The sequence below is a fragment of the Onychomys torridus genome, chromosome 6 (genome assembly GCF_903995425.1).
Source record: "Onychomys torridus chromosome 6, mOncTor1.1, whole genome shotgun sequence".
In the NCBI taxonomy this organism is placed as follows: domain Eukaryota; kingdom Metazoa; phylum Chordata; class Mammalia; order Rodentia; family Cricetidae; genus Onychomys; species Onychomys torridus.
In genome coordinates this window covers 80,408,091-80,428,040 of record NC_050448.1, presented here as the reverse complement: position 1 = coordinate 80,428,040, position 19,950 = coordinate 80,408,091, and the positions used below count along the sequence as shown (strand labels likewise).

Below are 19,950 nucleotides of genomic sequence, written 5' to 3'. Positions count from 1 at the left end.
CACCCCAGCCTTTCTTCCCAAGGTATTTGGTTAAATATGTTGGTTCCTCAACTGCCATCCCTTGCCTCAAAGGTTACAACATTTGTCTGTTTCAATAAATGACCCTGGGTAGTGGCTTCAGGGGTGGGAAAGGCAAGACAGGATAAACCATGCCATCTGAGCTGATCCACTAGGAAGCTACTGGAGTTACCAGTGGGATCGAATGAGGACAAACAATGACATTCATTGTACTCTCTCTGGCGTTGTTCTTAATATTGAAGCTGTTGTTTTCAAGGCTACCACTGGGCTGGGAGCTGAAAATGGAACTAAGGTAAGTTAAAAGAGTGCAAGGTCTGAAAGGTGGAGCTCATGAGTAGAGCACACACCTAGTGTGTGTGAGATCCTGGCTTTCACCCCCAGCACTGGAAAAACAAATGCCTCTGTGGCTTGGCTAGAGGCACTGCCCTAGGAGAGTGCGTGCTGAGTATGCTCAAGGTTCTGGGTTCTGTTCCCATTCTGGCTTGTTTGTTTGATTGTTTGGAGGTGTTTGTTGACTTGTTTTTTGATGCAAGGTCTCATGGTATAGCTCATTATGTAGCCTAGGCTGGATTTAAACTCACAACAATCCTCCTGCCTCTGAAATTATAGGCCTAATCTACCAAACCCAGATTTCTTATTTTGATTTTAAACAAAATGGAGAAGTGCTAAGGTACACAGCAGAAATGGATGTGACTGGGGGGAGGGCTAAAATGTGTATGTACTGAAGCTGAATTTCCATATTCAAACACCCGCCTCTTATTGACCCTGACATCGAGCATACACTCTACTTTTTTATGCCTCTATTTTCTGGTCTTTAACATGGGAACAGCAATAATGACAATGCTTATCTTACCTGCTTGTTAAGATAATTAAAAGAATGTTTGTAGAATATCATCAGAATATTAAGTCAGACATGTTACAGAATTCAGAAGTCCAAGGACCTGTGGACATATATGATACAGAGAGTTCCCTGTCAGAAATACCTTTATTATAAATTTCTCGAATTACCAGGTAAACCTATCCATACATCGTTTGTTTGGCAAAAAAAAAAAAAAAAAAATATTCAAAAGTCAAAAAATGAGTGTATAGCACAAGCCTGAAGAGTGGTTGGTCAAATACTCAAACTGCTGTCTAGTCTAAGATTATTTCCTGGTCCACAGTAATCCAGAATTTTTGTTTTACTGGGAGATAGGATATTTTCAGATGCATGTGAGTTCAAAAGTAAGATTGGAGACCCGAACATTTATTCATGACCTGTGAAGGATAATAACAAGCATAAGATAGGAACCTGAGTCCATATTTCTTTTATGTTCCAAAATACCCAAACCGAGAATTCTGTTAAAAGTGTCCCCAGGTTGGTCCCAATCTCCTAGCAAAAGTGAACACAAATCCAATTACTGCTCAAGCTGCTAAGAATCCCCCCAAGTCCTGGAGGATGTTAGTTCACAAAAACAAACAAACAAACAAGAAAATATTTTGAGGAGAGGGTGGAGGGGAGAGACATTGCAATAGTCTGAAGAAAACTGGCCTGCAAAGACTTTAAATGTAGGTATTAGTGACTATAGAATACTAAATAAGCCAGAAAAATAACTAAAAGTATGAAAAAACAATGAGACTCTCAAACATTGCAAAATATATGTGAGAGAAAACTCGCAGAAATGAAAAAACATCTTACTTGAATTTAAAACTCACTGGACACTGCTGGAAATGCACCCTAGTGGTAGAATGCTTGCCTAGATGTGTGAGGCTGTGCGTTTCAATCCCGAACACTGTCTACATCTTCAACATCTTCAGTGGGCAAGTTAAATAGTGGACTGATTCAGAAGACGAATCAACAAAGTGAAAAACAGAGATGAAGAAATTACACAGAATATGTGTAGCTCTGCAGATTAAGGTGCCCGCTGCCAGAGCTGACCTGAGCCCAACTTAAATGGCAGAAAAAGAGAGCTGATTCCCACAGTTGTTGTCTGACCAATATATGCACCAATACTGTGGCATAAGTACGCACACACATTGGGTGCAGGGAGAATATTAGGTACTAGGGAGCATTTAGATAATTTGGACTTATCACATTCCATGTGGTGCAAATATAAGATAGTGAAGTAGTATGGCAGTTCCTCTCAAAACAAAACTATCATGTTATCTAACATCTCTTCTCCTGTGCATCTATCTTGAGAGTGGAGGCTTGAGCAGATAAGTACAGACCTATCTTTGCAGTTGCTTTATTCAACAATAGCCGAAAGAAGCCATCAACCCAGGGTTTAACGCCACATAAATCTATAGGCAAAATGGTGTATACAGAATGGAACACGGTTAAGCCTTTACAAGAAGAAACTTTTTACAGATCCTCAGGAAGGACTGCGAAGTGAAATGATTCACTCACCGAGGGACAAATGCTGTTAAATAGCATTCAGGAATTGTCTAGCGTCAAGTTCACAGAGGCAGGAAGTAGAATGGTGATTGCCAGGACTAGAGACAGGAAGAAGGGATTGTTTAAGGGGCAGAGTCTTCGTTCAGCAAGATGAAAAGGGGGTGTGGGGTGAATGGCAGTGATGGGAATTGACGGTGATGGGATGATGTTTGGGAATTTTCCAGAACTGAGAAGCTACAGATATTTCACTTGGGAAACTACAGTGTGTCCCTGGTAAAAAGAAATTCACATCAAGACATATCATATTTGCATAAAACCCTGTCCCAAAGAGAAAAGGTTAGAGCAGTTGAACCGAAAAATCTGACACTTAGAGAAGAATGACAGAACGACCATGGATTTCTCAACGCCATAAGGAAAGACAGAGAAAAGAAGTGTAAGTTCTTCAGAGGACTAAGACAAAACTAAGCCTACCTCACATGCACCTCATAAAAAATACCTCACAGAAATAAACATGGAATGAGAAAAGTTTCAAGTAACCAAAAACTAGAGAGTTGGGCCCGTAATCTGAGCACCTAGGAGGCGAGGCAGGAGGATTGCATTAAATTCAAGGTCACCTGGGCTATATAATGAGAGCCTGTTTAGTAAATAAATAAAGCAATAATTCCAGTAAGCAGACTAAACTCTTTTGATTAAAAATGAATATGGATCTGGGGGTGTAGCTCAGTGGTACAGTGCTTGCCTGGTATGCATGAAGCCCCACAAAAAAAGACAGGGGATGCCAATATGGGAGGAATTTCCTTCAAGGACTTTAAAAACCCATTCTCTTTGTTATTTACAAGACAAACAGAACATAAAACAAAGAAAGCTGAGGATGTAGCTCTGTGGAAGAGCATATGACTAGAATGGATGAGACCTGTGTTTGATGGCCAACACTACCAAAGTGGGGCGCGGGGGACAAAGAAAAAGGAAGGGAGGAAGGGAGGAAGGGAGGAAGCAAGGAAGCAAGGAAGGAAGCAAGGAAGACAGAGAGTGGGAAGTGTACTAATTATATTAATACCTGACAAAAACTTTATGGCAGTGGTTTTCAACCTTCCTAATGCTGTGACCCTTTAATACAGTCCTCATGTGTGGTAATCCCCAACCATAAAATTATTTTCATTGCTACTTTATAACTGTTATTTTGCTATTGATACAAATTGTAATATAAATATCTGATATATGACCCCTCTGAAAGGGTCATTCAATCTCCAAGGGGTCACAACCCACAGGTTGAGAACCATTGCTTTATGGAACTTACTAGGGTACTATATGACGGCCATTTCCTTTTCCTAAAGGTATATAGACGTCTACAGTCTTATATAACTAATAACACAGCTTTAAACTATATAAAATTAAAAATAATGATATAACAAATTAAATAGAAGTAACAATTTCTAGCATACTAATTTCATTAATTTTGCCATAACAGCTGTCCAAATTATCATTATTAAAACAACACCATAAGCTTCAAACTGACTGTACATAAACATGGTCTTTGCTTATGTAGATTATTCTTAACAAAAATGGGAACATGTTTGAGCACACACTAGATCATCAATTACATTCTAGTATGTTGAAATCAGTTCCCCACTAATCAAGTTATCTAAGCACAAAACAAGCTACACATCAGTTGTTTTCAGGATGAACATAGATTCATTGAGAAAAAGTAAGAAAGAACTCATGAGAGTGGGAGTGCCTCCAAGGGATAAATACCACCCACCTCAACCTTTCAAGATCGGTTTAGAAGGTGCCTTCAAACGTTAAAGCTGGGAGAATCTGAGTGGTTACTAGATCTGCTCTGGTGTATGCCTATGACTCTGAACAGTGATATTTCCACAATGCTAAAACATACTTCCAGTTGCCATCGTTTCAAGACTAAGATTTCTTGTCACATCAAACATTGAGTTCAAAATCAACCCTCAGAACAGCCTAGTTCTTTACAGAATACCCTTCTGTTGAGCATGTCTTGGTAACAGCCCTTGCACTGGAAATTCGAAGACTGCAATTTAAGGGGTGAAGCTGACAGAGGTACCTAGCATTCTCTCACCACACTTATTCATGTGGGAATCATAAACAAGTGATGCTCCCACCCCCACCATGGCCCCAACTTGTCCTTCCAGACCTAAAGCTAGCAAAGAGAGTGAAGGCAGAAGTTGATGGTGCTGGTTTCATTTCTTCTTTCAAATTCCTTGGACCCTGAGGGCAGGTGCAGATATGCAGTGGGTTCTTAACAAACACTTGTTGAAAATGAATAAATGGGTTGTCCAGAACAAAATGAAAGAAGGCCTTGGTACTGACTGTTACAACTCACCTGAGAGACACTGTTGGTTTCCTTGGATACCAAGAAGGATGTTAACTCCCCTGCATCCTCTCAAACCCTTGTCAAGTTCTTTCTTCTTGCCTTGGGGCACCTGACTCAATTAGCTCCAACTTGTGTGCCTCCTACAAAGCCCATCCTGGATCTCCAGCTAGTCCAGAAGTGACATAAATGCTGTCATCCCCTACTAGGTTGGATTTAGCCATTTTTGAAAAGTGCCCAGGGAACTTTTCAAAAACATCCTGGAAACTATGTTACATTGTTACATCCCTTCCTCTGCCCCGTAACCATCTCACCAACATTTCAAGACTAATGCTGGCAATATTCCCTCTCTACCCAAACCCACAGCCTATTTCAAATGAGATTTATCACTTGTCAACCCAAGAAAATAAAGTGACCTTTTATTGCTGTTTAAGTCTCTGCCTGGGTCAGGAAGCCATAAACCTTTCTGCTTGTATTGACTAAAGCCAGGTTTGGTTTGGAGTCACTCTGCTATGTTAGTTTTATTTCTACTTCTCAATCAAGAATTTGGGGAAAATACAATTCTAGCATCACCCAGCTTTATACTAGTAACTCTTGTTAGTAAGGGATCACTGATTAGTGTCTTACTGTGTACTAGATCTAGGTCAATACTTTGAGATGCATTAAACACATCCTTTTATTCTCACACTTCCACTGTGCAAAGGATATTATCATGTCAATATAACAGAGAGGATTTGCACTGAGAGAGACCAAGTAACCCAGCTCAAGTCCTACAGTACTAGTCAAGAGCAGAGCTGTAAACATAATGCTAAATGATTTAGCAGAGAGCTTACATTCTAAATCTGGGGAGGGAAGACATCCATATAAGAAACAATTGACACATACACACAATCATTGAAATACTGAGATATGGCTCCTTAAGTCACAAATTATGATGGCTCCCGTCAGTTGAAATTTGATTTTCCAAACCTTGGGAAATTCAGGAGCAAAGAGCCTGAGTTCTACAACAAAATCGAAGCTTACTAGATCCCTGAGTTATAAGTAATCAATAAATCCAATGATTAAAGGTGTAAGGTGGGCAGACAAAAGAACTCACGGGAAATGCTTCCCACAGCTTTTCAAACACACGGTGGCTCACAAATTGCTTTCAAACATGTCATGTCAGGTTGTCTTCACTGTGCTGTGAATAGAATTGTCTCTACCTAGCCAAGAGGGCTGAGCATTGGTAGCTTGCCCTTGTCCCGAGTGGTCAACACAGAGTCTGGCCTTCGGCTCCTGCATTCTCTGCACTGTCTCAATGCTTTTTAAGACTCAGGAAGAGCCAACTCCAGTGTGGCTACTGTGCATGAGGGCCTTCCTACATGTAGCCCTCCTTGTTCAATGGGTCCTGCTGAAGTCCTGCATCTCCTTCTGGCCATCTTCATCAACTGCCACAGAAGCTTGTAGCAGCCACATTCTATCCCTCCAGTCCTTTACTAGGGAACCAGGCAAACCTTGACAGTAGGGCAGAGAATCAGACATGCTCAGACTCTCCAAGCCACTTAGACATTGTGAAACTTTAAATGGGAGAGATGGGGAAACTGGACTCAGATTCTGAGCATCTTTTCTTTTTCCTTTCTCTCCACTACTCTAGGTAGACTTTCTTGCTGTCAACCAGTATTTATGGAGCATATATCTACTAGATGTCAGACACTACATTAGAAGAATATATTACCAAACACAACAGAAGAGATTTATCTCAGGAAACTTTTATTCTAGTGGGGAGATCAGATCGATAAAACAACACTCCAAATAGTAATGAGAAACTTGCTTTTTTAAAAAAAGTGACAGAATTAGAAAGTGAGTGGTTTTGTGTGTTCTCTTTAGAAAGCTTTCAAGGAAAAAAAGCTTTAATGAGGTGTCAGAGGCAAAAAGAGAACCCACCACACCAACATACCCTCACCAGAAGGGCTTTCCAGCAAGAGCACACAGTGCAAAGGCCCTGAGGTTAGCTCAGACTTCAGTTATTCAAAGACTAGAAAGAAGGCGGATGTGTTTGGAGCAGAGAACAAAAGGAGTATAGTAGGAGATGAGGTCATAGTGAGTGAGGGACCTGGTCCTGCAGTACTGTATTGGTCCACAGAGGATTGTTGTTTAGGCATTCAAACAAACTAAGCAAATATTTTAGGCTTGGATTGTTGGATGCTGATGATACAGAAATGAATTAGACAAAGTCTTCATTGTCAAGGAGCTCGGAATCTAACAAGAAACAAAGACAAGTGAGCAGGCAGCTGCTGCATCGCAGTGCAGAAAGTAATGTGATCAGGTTAAACATGGGATGCTGTAGTGAAAGACGAGGGTGCTGAGTACAGGCCAGGGAGTGTCAGAGCAAGTGACATCCCAGTCTGATAATCAAGAAGGTTGGCAAAAGAGGGCTATCAGGCCTGACTGTCTGGGTTTGATCCCACAGACCCAGATGGTGGAAGGAAATACAGAGCCTGACAAGTGGTTTTCTTATCTTCACATACATTTCTCCCCAAATAGACATAATATTTAAAAGTAAAAAAAAGAAGGTGACCATAGAGCTGTAGTGCTATTAAGGTGTAAAAGTAAACTGTAGGTCTGAAGAAATTCAACACAACCTTTAATATCAGGAGGGCTTCATCCACTTTTGCCTTTGCAGCATATGAGATTTTATTGTTGTTTTATAATGTTTACCCTTATTAAAATGTTCCTACCAGACTAGTGAAATAAACACATGGCTCACATCATATTTCTATTGGGCAGCACTAATTCAGACAGAAGTGTAAGGTACCACTGGGGACATGGAAGCCTGAACACCTTGCTGTTTGCTATGCAGACAGCAGAGAGTGCTGTCTTTGAAGAACAAGGACTCAGTTCAGAGCATCCTGAGGACAAGTAAGGAGAGGACAGCTGAGGATGAAAAGGTGAGCTTGCACAGGGCTGCACAGAACAGAGCAGAATCTGAGCTTCATCTTGGGTGTAACCAAGGAGTCATTAAGGACTGGAGCTTTAGAAGCCACCCAGTCATCAGGAATTGTTTACAGAGGCCATTGTGGCTATCGTATGGAACCTCAGCTGAAGACAAGCAAGTACAGAAGGAAAAACACCAGTTAGTGCTGCATACAAAAATGAGGCAAAGGACCAGGATGGTGATGGACGAGGATGGAGATGCAGACTAGCAGCAGTCAGGGCTAGCCTGCCTCCAAATAGTAATGAAGAATAAACAAGGAGGGAGGGACAATAACTTAAAGATCCAACCCTGATGCCTCAGGCTCTCAGGAGCAAATGACCCTCCAAACAAAAGGTTCAGGCAAATGACTGAGCTCCAAAAGGACCACAGGTGCTAAGAGGCCATACCTTCCTTCTCTATAAAGATGATGAACGATAATTAATGGGAAGAAACATTCCTTGGGATCATTGCACAGGGCATCTCATTGTCTTTAATTAATGTGATTTTTTGGGTGTCAGTATGGCCCATGCTGCCAGGTACACAGCTCCAGCATTTCCATTTCCTTTGATCAAATGATGGCTGAACTGCAGAGTACATTTCTCCAAAATTGTCAGGGAAGGAGAAAGGTAACTGAGGTGCTTTTTTCCCCGACTCCAGTGATCAGTAAGGAAGAAATATTAAATATAGAGAGAATATTCTGTCTTAGCAAATCAAGGGCATCTTAGATTTTAGGTAGTCTAAAATCTATCTGTGTGTTTCCCTATTTCTCTCTGTCTCTCTGTCTCTCTCTCTCTCTCATCTCTGTCTGTCTGTCTGTCTGTGTCTCTCTCTCTCTTTTTATTTTTAAACATAATCTTAATGCATAGACCAAGCTGTCTCTGAACTCAAGATCTTTAGTCTCCATGTTCTAGGTGCTATGGAATGTATGTGGCTTTTTATGGAAGAGAACACCAAATTATAAACTCAAAGTTTATAGGTAGCTCCTCTTGCAAAGGAGGGACCCTGAGTCTTCGGCTTCATTGCCCTCACAGTGTATCTGCCTCTGTATCAATAGTGATTTTGTTTTGTTTTGTTTTTATGCATCCATCAATCAAACTTATGTATCTAATGTTATAGGTTATGGACAGTGTCCTTATTAGTTTTTGCCAACTTATACAAACCTAGGCAACCTTGGGAAGAATGGATCTCAACTGAGGAATTTAAATGAAGGAGGGCCCAGCCCACTGTAGGTAGTACAATCCTTAGGCAAGTGGGCCTGAGGTGTATATGAAAGAAAAGGTAGCTGAGCATAAACTAGGAAGCATTGCTCCATGGTCTCTGCTTCTGTTTTTGACTCCAGGTTCCTTCCTTGAACTTCTGCCCTGGCTTCCTTCAATGTTGAGCAATGACATGGAATTGTAAATCAAATAAACCCTTTCCTCCTGCAGCTGGGTTTTCAGTATTTTATCACTGTAACAAAGCAAACTAGAACAGGCAGTGAGCAGGGCCCCAGGGATGTAAGCATGAGACTGCAGAGAGTTGCTGCTGTCAAGAAGTCTAGCCAAAAGTAGTAGTGCACACCTTTAATCTCAACACTTAGGGAGGCAGAGGCCGGTTGATCTTTGTGAGCTCAAGGCCAGCCTGCATAGTAAGTTCCAGGACTAATGGACAGACTCTATCTAAAATAAATAAAAGAAAGAAAAGAAATCCACCATTTTGTCAGATGTGGCACATACCTATAATCTCAGCACTTTTGAGGGATGGAGACAAGAGGATTATGAGTTCAGTTCTGGGATAGCCTGGGCTACATATAAGACCCTCTCATAAAAACAGAAGAAGAAAAGAAAGGAATGAAAATTGAAAGAACAAAATAAAGAAAAGAAAGCCCTCATTTAGAAGAGACAGATAAGGAGAGAAGTGTAGAATTATATTATGAATGCATGAATAAGAGCTCCCCCTCCTCCTCCTCCTCCTCCTCCTCCTCCTCCTCCCCCTCCTCCTCCTCCTCCTCCTCCTCCTCTTCCTCCCCCTCCTCCTCCTCCTCCTCCTCTTCCTCCTCCTCCTCCTCCTCCTCCTCCTCCTCCTCTTCCTCCCCCTCCTCCTCCTCCTCCTCTCCTTCTCCCTCTTTGGTTTTTTGAGACAGGGTTTCTCTGTGTAGCCTTGGTTGTCCTAGAATTCGCAGAGATCCATCTGCCCCCACCTCCCTAGTTGGGGGATTGTAGGCATGTGCCACCACACACCGGCTTTGGGTTATATTTCAGTGGTAGAGTGCCTTGCATCTATGAGTACCACAAATTAAAGCAAAACAAAAACAATCAGGATTTGCAGTACACAGATGTGTAATCCTAGTGTGTGGGAGTCCAAGGCAGGAGCAACAGGAGTTTAAGGCTAGCCTTAGCTACACAAGATGTGGCAACTGCCCTCTGGGGGGAAAAGACACTAAAAACAAGAGAAGTGTGGCAAACAACACTTGGAGAGTTAGGATGGGAGAATCACCATGGCTTCAAGGCCGCCTGGGTGACAGTTTCGGGCTAGCCTGGGTCAGAGTGAGACTTATCTATTTGAGAAAAACCATAATAAGACAAAGCATGATGAAAGGTAAACATGGCCAACCCAGCTCCCTTTCCTTTGACTTTGTGAGAAACCTTACACTTCTGTCTGGAGAACTCAAATTCCAGTTCTGTACCTCATCTTAGATTTTGTTCATAGAATATGTGAAATGGTACACGTTTTGACTACTTGTTTTCATTGCCGTGAAAGAGCTAAAATCCTTCCTTCCTTCCTTCCTTCCTTCCTTCCTTCCTTCCTTCCTTCCTTCCTCTTCCTCCCTCCCTCCCTCCCTCCCTCCCTCCCTCCCTCCCTTCCTTCCTTTCTTTCTTTCTTTCTTGGTTGGTTTAGGTTTTTTGTTTTTTGAAACAGGGTTTCTCTGTGTATCCCTGGCTAGCCCGAACTTGCTTTGTAGAGACCAGGCTGGCCTCAAACTCAGAGATCCACTTGTCTCTGCCTCCTGAGTTCTGGGATTAATGGTCCATTACTACCAGACTTAAGGGCTAAATTTCTTGTTTGGTGGTTTGCATAGCATTCACTATGAAGATTTTCTCTGACTGGCCAGGCCTTTTTCCCTGCCTGCTTCAAGGAAGACCTGAAAGCTAACAGAGGCAATAACAAAGGTTGTAGTCCAGTGGAGCTCGGCAGGTCTGCACAAGAGAAACCCTGCCCTTCCCATATGCTGGAACTCGCCAGAAGTTGCATCTAAGTATCCTGAAGAGATAGTGGCTATAGAAGATTCTTGGCACCTGGAAAGCACCAGAGGCCAGCATGCTGTGCTGCAGAGCTCGATTATGAAATAGATAGGGCTTGGAGGCTCCTTCACCACTGGGCAACGGCTCTTGCTCTCAGGAGCTGTGGCTCTGTCTTCCTTGAGATGGAAAACTCAGAGAGGACCATCTGCACCACCCCATAGCTTCTACCATGGGTGTAGACTGATGCCTTCTCCTTCCTCATCTCTATGCTGTCAAGGATGGCATCCGGAAGTAGCATGGCTGACTATCCTGAGATAGGTGGGTTTGCTGAAACAGCAACTTTTTTCAAAGAAACCAAGAAAGTTGCAGGCAAATTCAGATGTATTCTGTAGGAAGCAGCTGAGACTGGCAGAAAACCAGTGCAGCCTTGGGTAAGTTTTCCTAAAGCTGCATTCAGAGGCTGGTTTTATTTGGAAGGTAATGACTCTGCCATAGTGTTCTCTTGAATTTGGTAATCAATAATGCAAGACTACACAAAAATAGATCTCTACAGCAAGAAAGGGAAGGCAAATGGAATCCAAAATGAAAGGCTATCCATAAAAGTGTAAATTTTGTGAAAACAGAAGTCATGATTCTGTATTCTCATCATAAACTCATAACACACATCAGGGATATACACAAGTACACAATGACTCCCAGTTTCGGCATGTTGACCACCAGCTGTATGACATTAACCTGTCTCACTATTTTTTTTTTTTTTTTTTGAGATAGAGTTTCTCTGTGTATCTTTGGAGCCTGTCCTGGATCCCACACTCTGTAGAACAGGCTGGCCTCGAACTCACAGATATCCGCCTGCCTCTGCCTCCCAAGTGCTGGGATTAAAGGCGTGCGCCACCAATACCCAGCATCTGTTTCACACTTTTAAGGTGATAAGAATTTGCCACTTTGTAATGATTTTGAGCTGAATCCTGTCCCTCTACTCCAATCATAGATTGAAATACTAACTAGCAATATTTTAGAGTATCTTTATGAGAACTGGAGACCTGAACATTCAGGCATCAGATTTGTGCACATAAAGAGGACAGAGCATGTAAGAACGCAGCAAGGTAGAATGCTTGCCTGACACATGTGAGACCTTGGGTTAGATCCCCAACATCACATATACTAGGCGTGGTTGCACATGCCTGTCATCCCAGCACTACAGATATGGAGGAGGGAGGATTAGAAGTATAGGTCGGTTCTCATCATAATACATCCTATGTGCCTTTCATAGCCAAGGGATAAGTGAAACATGATATAAATATTCACACAAATATAAATGAAAATAAATTTTGGGGGGGCACTGATCAACTAATAAATAAATATTTTACCAGAAATGCCACTACTACTTGTGGGAACTCTAGAAGCCTGTTAAGAAATAGTTGGCATAAAAATGTATATAAACTTGATCCAAGTTCATATATAAAGTATAATTAATGGATTAAGCCCCAGTGAGGGTCAAAACTTTAATTTTAAATGTTACTTGATTTCTTGGCACAGTGGTGGTGCACACCTTTAATCCCAGCACTCGGGAGGCAGAACCAGACAGATCTCTGTGAATTCAAGTCCAGCCTCCGTGATTTGAGACAGTGTCTCCAAATTAAGTAAAAACAAAACCAGTCAGAAACAGAACCAAACAACAACAAAGGAACACAGTTAGGATGGGCCACCAGCGAGTCACAGAGAGAAGCCTCAGCTGAAAACAGACCTGCCAATACTACTGCTCATTACCGAAACTGTGGGAGATTTATGGTACTCGAAACTCCATGCCTGCAGGATTTTGTTACCGCACTCCAAGCAAACACAGGTACAATGGAGATTTAAAACTAATACACATGAATTCCTTAGCACGTGAGAACTGTCAGAAGTCATTACACTCACTGAAAGGTCTCAGATAGAGGAGTCGAGGGGATATTGAAATGGATATGCGGAGTATAAAGTTTATTAGAAGAATTATTAATGCCTTGGACAGACAGATAAACAACATGCGTTCAGGGCCCAGCACCAGAAACAGCATAGCAGGGGCTCTGAAGAGAGGAAATCTGGGGCCCCGTGACAAAAGCTGGGTCTCTTCTTACACCTTTCTGAGGACAGGGAAGGTTCCACAGCACATGGCTCCAGCCAGGCTCTCTGATTCCTAGGCAGGGAAGGGGGTGGGGAGCAGGATGCATGCCCACTGGTACTCCCTTTGATGTCAACGCACTTCCCCAGGTGAGAAGCCTCCAGCACAGGAAGTCTGTTAGCCAGAGATTCCCATACAATGTCTCAGTAGGGGGCCTGTGTGTATCTGTGAAGGAGAAAGGATGGCCACAGGTATTATGGTCAATCGGCAGCTGGATGCTAACATTACACTGACTACTGTCATTACTAATGAAAATATCTGAACATGCCATTATATATAACATATACATGTGTAATATAGACAAGGGCGTGCAAAGAGGGTAGTGGTAGTATTGCCTCCACCCAAAGACTGTGATGGACAGAAGACGACAAGCCTGTTCTACCTACTATTAGGATCACAGAACTTGTATATTTGTAAACACCATTCCAGCCCCAGGCACCTCAAATTTTAAATGGCATATGAGTCACCTGGGACCATGTTAAAATGTGAACTGACTCAGTGAATCTGGGGTGGCGTCTGAGAGGCTACATTTCTTAAAAGCTCCCAGTGGACTCTGGGGTGCTAAGCAGAGGACCATGCCAGGTGACACTGAAGATACAGGATGTGGAGTCCTAAGGTGAGCTATTGTTTGATACACAAGGCGTAGAACCAACATCAAAGGGGTCGGAAAACACTCACTAAACCGGATCCTAGAGCCATATAAACAGCGATTAGAGATTGCAGTCCCATTGTGGTATGCTTATAATTTGAGGCCAAATTAAGGTGCTGAGACAGGTGAGGTTATTTGAGGGAGTCATGAAGAAATCAGGGAATGTACCCCAATTCCATGTGGAGAATGAAGAAACCTTTCTCTGTAGGAGAATCCATCTGGGCTAGACAAGTCTCTCAAGCTTCTCAGGCTGTATTCAGTTCCTTGTTTTCCTCTCTAAGGAGGGACAGGAGTAACAGGTTGCTGCTTCTCCGGGGCTGGAGGAGGGGAGGAGAAGAAGGTGTGGGTGTGTTTATGGCACTGTTTACACTCCTGGTAGCTAATATTTGGTTTCCTTATCTTTGGAAAGTATACTACTGGCTGCTGGTGCCAGCTGAGAGGCCACCTGATCTCAATCAGTACCCAAAGTCCTTAAGGAAGCTACAAGGCCTCTTTGCAGGGCTGCAGTCAGGGCGTCAGGAAGAGAGAGTACCAAGGGGCCCTTGACCTCAAGTTACCTAGTATTAACATCTTTGCCAGAGGCCCCACATTACCATTAAGACTCTCAGTGTGCTCAGAAAAAAAATAGTCCCTTCTATGAACCTGACCACAAAACAGTGAGATTTTTCCAAAGTCAGGATGTTCCGTAGGCCAGACGGATGTGGATCCAGCAACTGGGGGAAGCTTGTATTTTGGGTGTTTTTCTAGAATTAGAGGCAGGAGGATGGATTCAGGGAAAACGGCACAAACCTCAGTCCCTGAACAGCAACATCTGTCAGCTCCTCACTGGGTACTCTGCAAAAACCAGAGGTTTCTTGTGTGCTGAGTGGCTAGAGTGAGCCCTGATGGAAAATTCCCGCCCCCCCCCCCCCCCCCCCCCCCCCCAGTATTGAGGGCTTCGTTTAAAGGACAGGGTCGAATACATTAACTTTGAAAGCTCACTACCTGCTTCATCCTGGGTAAATTGCCTACCATTTCTGAAGCATCAGTTTCTTATATTAAAAAAAAAAAAAAATGTTTCCAAAACACATATTAATTGTATCCTGTCTCCCAAGGCTCGGGAGGGGGGGGGGGGGGGGGGGGTCATTGCAGAAGAGGGAGGGAAGAGTGTGAGAGCCAGAGTGGCAGAAGCCGGCAAGGAAACACTATCTTCTGAACGCAGCAGGGCAGCTGCATGCATGCGCTAATCACAGTTGTGACTGCAGTCACAAACCCAGTGCAAGCCCAAGCCAGACCAAACCCCAGCTTGGAGACAGGAACTGAGCACACAGCTATTTGCAATTGTTAGCTGCTGGGAGAGGGAGAGACAGTTTTGTCTAAGTGTTCCTGGTAAATCAACCTAAGTCAACGGTGCTCCAGTGGAAGATCAGACATCCAAGAATATTTGGGCAGCACAAGTTGGTCTTAGACATTTAAAAAAAAATTTTTTTAAGTACACAGAGTTGAGTGGGTAAGGAAGAGGAGGTAGATCTCGGAAGAATTAAGGGGGGTGAATGTGATCAAAACACATTGTACAACGTTCTCAAAGAACTAATAAAAATTTTTTAAAAGAAAGTATAACCCCAAAATTATTTCCAAATAAATCATGGATTAAATAAAAAATTCAAGCATATAAAGTGATTGGAGTTTTTTGGTTGGTTGTCTGCATTTTTTGTTTTTGTTTCTTTTTTCTTTTTAATTCTCATATAGCTCAGGCTGGCCTTGAACTCCTGATTCTCCTCCTTCCACCTCCCTGGTGCTTCAGTTGCAGGCTTGTACCACCACACCGGCCTAGTGTCTAGCTTTTATTATTGTAATTTCTTCTGTCTTATTCATGAAGTGGTGGAAACTCCCATAAGAGCAGAAGGCACTGAGGGCCTAGTTCCATTCCCTCCTCCCCTCCTGAAGTCAACCACAGGGCTTCTCAGTTTCATTTTATTTTACTGATTTTGTAGTGCTAGGGACTGAGCCTAGGGCCTGGTGCATGACCTACAAATCCCTAGTCTTCAAAATTCGATGATCTGTCTCCTATAAGCCACATTAAAACAGTCCTTGCCCTTAAAGATTTTATAGTCTCTTAGAGGGAGACAATATGATCCAAATAAATACCAGTGTCCTGGGTGCTCTGACAAATACGGAAGTGTGCAATGGAGACAGCATAGAGCATGTCTCTTTTTGATTAGGCAACATCAGTAAGAACAGAGTTTAGAGAGGACACGTTTGAACTGAGAATTAGCCAGAAATCTGGAGTGTATCTACAGGTACCACCTGTTGCGCGAGCACTGGGCAGCGAAATGTTTTAACCTCTCACTCTGAGAAAGTTTTCAATCTAAAATCCCAGTGCCTGGTGTGGAATACTCTTTGTTAACCAGAGAGCCCCTGGGGACTCCCGAAACAATGCAGGCTTCTGCATCTGCTCTCAGTTTCCCACCAGAACTAGACAGTAAGCCCCTGTTGCTGAGGACAACACTCACTTTGGATACAGGACACAGAAAAATCAAGCTGGAACTGGACTGGAAGCATCCTCCTTTCTGACTAGCATTCACAGTGCTGGAAGGTGCTACTTAAGCTGTTGGGGGAGAAAAGTCATCAGTGATCTAACCCAGCTGCGGACCTGAGTGCTACAGTACCGACCTGCCAGGCAAGACACAGCCACTGGTATAATAGTGGCATGATTGTTCTTGGGCTACCCAACAACCACTTCCTGATTTCATCTGAGGCTTACTCCGAGAGAAGGAATACATGCCTCTTACCATAAAACCTCCTCAAAAACCTATGGTTTAGGGAATCCACTACTGATGTTTTGCTAAATGGACATGCACTTAAACTGCCTTCTAAATACTTATGCTTATACCCATTGGCTGGTACAGACCTTGGTCAGAGAAGCCTCTTTTAGCACTGGGTGACAGGCAAAGCAGAGACTCATGAATCATCATCGAAGTGTTAAGAATCAGGGACTGCTGAGTACTCAGCACTGTTTGGGACATCTTCATCACCTCCTTAAAGACCCGGCAAACGTTATGGAAAAGAGGATAGAAAGACTGTAAGAGCCAGGAGATGGGGAAGAGTACAACCAAATGTTGTCTTCTAGATATGACATAACAGTGACAATCATGAACATGCAACATCTGTGACCACCTGCGCGCGCGCGCGCGCGCACACACACACACACACACACACACACACACACACCATGAAAGTCAGAGAGAGACCAGTTAGGAAACAGACCAGTTAGAAAGACTAAATCAGCAGCACACTGGGAAGGACACAAGAACATACAATCAGAATACATTTCATACAAGTAAGAAACAATAAAAAATGTTAAATATTTCATAACTAGATAAAAACCACTCATGAAGGATCTTATAAGCCACATTTAGAGGTTTGTACTTGACCAGGAAAGTCAACAAACAGCCAGCAGAAGGGGAATGGTGTGGTCGGTCAGGTGTATGTGTAAAAGAGTGTTTTAATAAAGTGTTTATCTCTAGTTGCATACACAGTTTCTTTTCAATGGGAAAAATGCAGAGAATACATTCATCATCACTTAGAATCTCACTGCCAAAACACAATTCTTAATGTTCTGGAGTATGTCCTTCAGAGAGATTACCAGGGAGTAAAGTGAAAAGGCAAACTTTATGTCCTTCTCTGTTCCCACTTCCTCAACAGAAAACATCCAGTGTGGCTGCGGTCTTCCCGATAGTTCTCAACCAGATCCCCACTTGGAGACCAGTAACTCAGTTCTGACACTCAGCCATAGGTCCAGCTGCGGGTCATAAGTCCAGGCCTTCCATATTTCTTTTTTTTTTTTTTTTTTTTGGTTTTTCGAGACAGGGTTTCTCTGTGTAGCTTTGCGCCTTTCCTGAATCTCACTCCGTAGACCAGGCAAAGATCTGCCTGCCTCTGCCTCCTGAGTGCTGGGATTAAAGGCACGCGCCACCAACGCCCGGCCCATATTTCTGATCCTCAACTTACAAACCAGAGTTCCCTCAATGCCATTCTTAAGTTCAATGAACTTGCGAGGGTAGCTCATGACTCAGAGGAACACTCACTTGCTGGTTTATTATAAAAGGTGTCAAACAATATGATGATGAACAGCCAGGGCAAGCCAGGGGGTGGGGGCACACAGGAGGTGGGGGCGTACACCGCTTCTCTGAGTACCTCGAAGCACTGCTAACTGTCAGCGGCTGAGAAAACTTGTTGTACAATTTCCGCAGTACTTGGTCTCCAGCCTCCACCCTACCACTTCCTGGCGGGTGAGTAGAGCCAAAAATTCCAAACCTCTAATCATCCACTCACTTTGTCTTTCTAGTGGCTAGCCCCCCCCCCCCCCGAGCTATAGTCTAGGGACCCACACTAAACGATCTCATTCACATACAATCAGGTGCTTTAAAGGGGCTCATTGGGAGTATCAATGTGTCTATATTTATTTAAGTGCATTATATAGGTCTGTGACCCTGGTCACTTAGCAAATTCCAGGGGTTGTAGGAACTCTGTAACAGGAGTCAGGGACAAAGACCAAATCTACTTCATGTAACTTATGAGTACCTACTGTGTGCAAGGTTCATTATAGATGTTTTCATATTTACTGCAACACTAAGTTATCTGGCTCATGTGTAGCTATGGGGTTGTATTTCTAGGTAACGTAAGAGGAACATCTTTACTGAAGTGCCATGTATCTGTAACACCAGAGATTGACACTCTGCTTGTGTAACCCACTGTGTAGCTGAGATGAGGCATGGAAAGGTGGGCCTTTGCCCCCCAAAAAACTATGAGATAATAAGTTCTCTTGGAGAGTGTGTGAGATACATACGTGAATGTGTAAGTTTAATACTCAGGAAAGAAATCTGGGCTTGAACTAGAAACTTTGCAGTTGATGTTTCCCTTAGAACAAAAACACTAAGAATAAATGACCATGCCCCAAGAAGAGAGAGATGACCCCTTGGGGAATAGGGCATGTCATAATTTAAGAAGCAGGACACAACAGTCTTAGAGACTTCATCTGCAATGAAGCCAGACATCCTGGACATCACTAAGTATCAGATGGTAAAAGCCAGTCAGTCAATCATGCAGAGAGATAGATGCAAGCCTTTCACAAAGAGGGTGAGAGACCCTGCCTGCGAGAATGGATGGACAGTGACAGTCTGCAGTTCTTAAGCAAACTTGACCAAGAAGAAAGGGTTTTTGTGGTTAATTGATTCGTTTTATTTTTAAACACAGGAGGAAATAGCCTGTTTTTATGAAGGAAGGGAGCCTGAATATAGAATGGTGAACATAGAGGTTGGAGGGGGGACAAACAAGGAGAAAGATCTTAAAACAGTTCTCAAGAGGGGCATTGCCAGGAAACACTCTGGCTGTCACAACTAGGCAGGGGAGCTGCTAGCAAGCATCTAGTGAGTAGTGAGCAGTGATTCTGCTGAATGTCTCACAATGCATAGGACAACCCCAAACACCCACTCACACATAAGAGTTAATGTGGCCCAAATGTTAAGTGTTAAGGTCAAGACACCTTATTCTACAAGAAGAAATCATAGGTCAAGACATAGTAAATGGAGTGTGAGGACATAGAAGACACTTCAGCAGCTTTGGTGGTGTCTTTCAGCAGCTGGAAGCTTCTCTGAGGGGCTCCTGAGTTGTACAGTCCAATGGTCAGGAAGTCTGTTGGGAGGATTTGCCTCACACATCAAGGGGACAGAGCAGCAATTACTTGGCATACCCATACCTGTACCTAGTTCAGATTCCACTTTTGCCTCCTCCAGGGCCTCTGTGAAGTTTCAAGGGGGCATCTCTGAAAATGTGAGTTCAAGTTGGGACAGACCAGGGTTTGAGGCTGGGCTCTGTAACTTGGTTTCTCAGGCAAGAGTCCCCATTTATCGAAAATTCACCAACAAGATTATACTATATAAAATGGCCAGACTGTCTGCTTTAGTGAGACCACAGCTGTCTCCCACCAGAACCATTTTTCTATAGGCTACCACATGATTAATTATCTTCATAATTTTAGTAGTCATTGTTTTAAAAAGATAAGAAGACTTTTCTGGGAGGCAGTTGTCCACACCTTTAATCCTATCACTTGGGAGGCAGAGGCAGGCAGATCTCTTTGAGTTTGAGGTGATTCTGGTCTATGTGTTGAGTTCCTGGACAGCCAGAGCTACACAAAGAAACCTTGTCTCAAAAAAAATTAATTTTTATAATTCATCAAATCCAATAGAACCAAAATGTTA

At 42.9% G+C, this 19,950-nt stretch overlaps 1 protein-coding gene across 1 annotated transcript in view; it reads left to right on the top strand.

The window, feature by feature from the left end:
- The first annotated feature begins 291 nt into the window (after positions 1 to 291).
- Rap1a (RAP1A, member of RAS oncogene family) overlaps positions 292 to 19,950 on the top strand; it is a 140,262-nt gene continuing 120,603 nt past the window's right edge. Inside the window, exon 1 of the mRNA XM_036190453.1 lies at positions 292 to 310. The gene's annotated coding sequence lies outside the window, so the exon portion shown is untranslated. The remainder of the gene's footprint in view (positions 311 to 19,950) is intronic.